Here is a 3,790-nt window from a genome sequence, read left to right as displayed (position 1 = left end):
CACGTCTGGAGGGACCTGGGGGAAGAAGCATTAGGGGAGGGGCACATGAACCCAGGCCTCCCTCCTCTGGTGGACCCTGATCAGTCGGGTCTGAACCCGGCCAACTCACCTCCATCACACACACAAAATTCTGCCCATTTGCCAGATGTTCCAGGGGATAGGGAGTTGGGAGGCATGGCAGGGAGGGGCAGGGTAGCTGAGCCTGATCTAGAGCCCCAGCCTGAGACTGACCCTGAACTTGACCCCAGGGTTCAGTGCCCACTGTGTAGCAGGCACGGATCCAAGTATATTACGTGCATAATCTCTTTATTCTTACAACTAGGTGGCTGCTAAGGGGCTTGCCTGAGGCCACACAGAGAGTCAATGGCAAGCCCATGCTCTGAAAACAGGTCTTTTGAACTCCAGAATTCATTCCCTCACCAACTGCACTAACCTGCCTGTTTAGAGTCCAAGCTAATAGCATCCTTCAAAATCAGGGACCTGGAGAGGGACTATGACTTGTCCAGGACCATCCAGAGCCTCTGTGGGGGGGGCTCGGTCCTTTGTCCCACTTGCTGACACAATTAATAGCTGCCTTTGCATCCTTTCTCAAAGTATACTCCATGGAACCCCAGCCCTGTAAGATGTCCCATAACAGAAGGGTTCCCTGGTCAAGTCAGTTTGGGAAGGGCATTGTGCTCCTCTTGCTGATTGACAGCTGGGCAGGAACGCTTGGAAAACCTTGCCCTGCCCAGTCTTCTTGGTCATCTTACATTGCAAGCTATCCTTCATCTGGGAAAAGAGGGACTTTGATTCACTGTCATCGACAGATACCTGAACCCCCAAGGCTCTTTCATCCCAAAAGACAATTGTTACCAAAGTAAGAGGGAGAGCAGGATACATTTCGCAAATGCTTCTTGCTCTCTGTCAAGAAAATCTGTTGCGTGCTTGCATGTACATAATCATTCCATAAGACAGGATTTTTATTGCATACTCTTTTGTACCTTTTGGATCTCGTGCTAAGTGAATATATTAAATTTCCAAAGATAAATTAAAGCTATAAAGCACACAAAGGAACACAGCTGCTGCTAAGCACCCTCACTGGGTCCTGGGCAGCTCCCACTCCTGCCCCAGTGCGGCTGAGACAAGCACTGTTTTCCAGAGGAGCCCGGCTCCAAAGCTACGGGAGAACCAAGAAGGAGGAACCCTCACCCACGGTAGACTCCATATGACAGGCCCTCCGAGGGGGATGCGGAATGGCTTCCAGAGCTGAACCTTGACCGTGAAACACATCAGAAACCACAACTCCTCTCCCTCCCACCACCTACCCCTCCTCCTGTGTTCCTGCCTCGGGGATCGCCCATTTCCCCCATCACCCTTGACTCCCCCTCTCCCGAATGTCCCACATCCAATCCCGTCCCTGAACCTCTTAACACTTCTCTCCATCCTGCAACAGGCTTCCTCTCTCCCCAGCTCAGCCCTCCTCACAGTCTCCTTCCCTTCCGTCTCTAATCAAGTCCTCTCAACCAAAATTATCCTTCCTCACTCCCTCTAATCACCTTTCTCCCCTGCTCCAAACTTTTCAGTGACTCCCCATTGCCAAACTGCATACAAAGGCTTCCAACAGACCATCCAGCCCTACTTCCCTCCCTCACACCTCCCACATCCACAGACCCACTCTGTTTTCCCTCATTTTGCATATGCAGTTCCCTCTTTCTGGAATGCCTTTCCCTGCCTTGCTAACTGATGAGCAGCCCCAAGGTCATCTTCTGTCCAGACACTCCTTCAGTGTTCCCACAGGAGGAGTTGACTCCTGTGCTGGCCTAGAGACCTCACCAGATGCTGCTCAGATCCTAGCCTAACCTCTGTAGCTCTCAGGGCCCATTATCTCTTTGCAGATCAGCCTCTCCCTCGAGACCAGGAGAGATGTGAAGGCAAGGTCCAGGTCTGATTCATCTCTGTGACCCCAGGACAGAGCCCAGGGCTGAGCCCAGGGCAAGCTCAGGGGGCATTTCAGAAATGAATAAATGAGTGTGCCAGTGAATCACTGTAACCCCAGAGGCCTGACGTGGAAAGGCTGAGAGGTGGGGCAGGGTGCAAGGGGTAAACATACGGGCTAGAGAGCCTGAGTGTCAATCCAATGTAATCTTGGGCAAGTAACTTAACCTCTCTAGGCCTCAGTTCCACCATCTGTAAATTGGGAATAATAACAGCACCTACACTACAGGGTCTGTGTGAGGCTTACACAGTGCCTGGCTCAAAGTATGTTAGCAAAAAAATGTCAGCAACTATTATTATGGAGGAGATAAAAGTCTGTCTTCCACCCCCCTCATCATTGGGAGCCCCATATTCTGCTCTGGCCAGCCTTGGTCACCTCACAGGCCCCTCTCGGTCAATGTCCCCTAGATAGCCAGAGGGACACTGGCACCAATCTGGCCACCATCCTCTGGGCTTGGCTTGCCTCCACCTGTCCTGAAGTTCCAGCTTTAGTCTTCCCCCTTTAACTCCGAGTTGTCTTTGCCCAACTTTGCCCAGATCTACTGGGGTATCAAGAGGGTTGGTCATTTTAAATATCTGCTGACATTTCCTGAGCACCTACTCTGTGCTGAGTACCCTTATTTATCCATTCATTCCCCTAACAAATACTTATTGGGTGTCCTTGATCCACTATGTGCCAGACCTTGTTCCCAGCACTGGGGAGATACAACAGTAGGTATAACAGTCAAGGTGCTGCCTTCACCAAATTTATGCTCAGTGAATAAGACAGACCCTAAACAAGCAAGGAAAGTACTGTCTAATTGTTTACTGCATTAAGTGCTATGAAGGAAGAGAATGTGGGCATTGCGAGAGTACAGTAAAGGGACACTACTTTAGGCAGTCTGGCAGATAAAGTGGGCTGCAGACTTTTTAAAACTCCTCTCAGCAAGATGTGAGAATTGCTCCCCTTCAATCTGGTGCATTCATCATGTTTTTATTTTCTGTATTTTATGATGATTTGACATTTTGGGGGCTTTGCTGGTCTGGGAAAGGCTGTCCCTATCAGGGCTAGCTAATTCTTAGAGATAACAAGTGATTTGTCTGCAAACACTCCTCTCATGTATAAACCAACCAAATCAAAGCCTGTATTCCCAGCTGCCACCTTTATCAACTCTCACACACCAAACCAATACTCCTGCTGCCTCAAATCTCCCCAGCACCAGGTACTGGATGACTAAGCATGACTCCTATAACCTGCCAAAATTAGTCAAACTATCCAATCCTAAGCCTACTCAGCTGCTTAACCTGCGGCTTCCTTCCCACCTTCCTTCCCATGGAAAATGCAGTAAGGGCTCTGGGCCCTGCTTTCCCCTCGCTCCTTCTGCCTCCTGACCAAACCTGGTGCTTCCCCATGTGGCCCTGCATGGAGTGGCATGCCCCCTCCTCTAGGGAACTGTGAGTAATAAAATCTTCCTTCAATGGCTTTAGCCTCTCCAGGTCATCACTACATCATCTGCATAAATTAAAAATCCTGGGGAATTCCCTGGCAGTCCAGTGGTTAGGACTCCACACTTTCACTGCCGAGGCCCTGGGTTTAATCCCTCGTTGGGGAACTAAGATCCCACAAGCTGTGCAACGTGGCCAAAAAAAAAAACCCACAAAAATGTACAATGGAGAAAAGATGGTCTCTTCAATAACTGGTGCTGGGAAAATTGGACAGCTATATGTAAATATTAAATTAGAAAATTTTCTCATACCATATACAAAAATAAACTCAAAATGGATTAAAGACCTAAATGTAAGACAGGTAAACCATAAACCTCCTAGTAGAAAA

This window comes from Aethalodelphis obliquidens, unplaced genomic scaffold (assembly GCF_003676395.1).
Source record: "Aethalodelphis obliquidens isolate GAN/ISIS:26980383/991018 unplaced genomic scaffold, ASM367639v1 scaffold121, whole genome shotgun sequence".
NCBI lineage: Eukaryota > Metazoa > Chordata > Mammalia > Artiodactyla > Delphinidae > Aethalodelphis > Aethalodelphis obliquidens.
Note: the sequence above shows the minus strand (reverse complement) of the source record.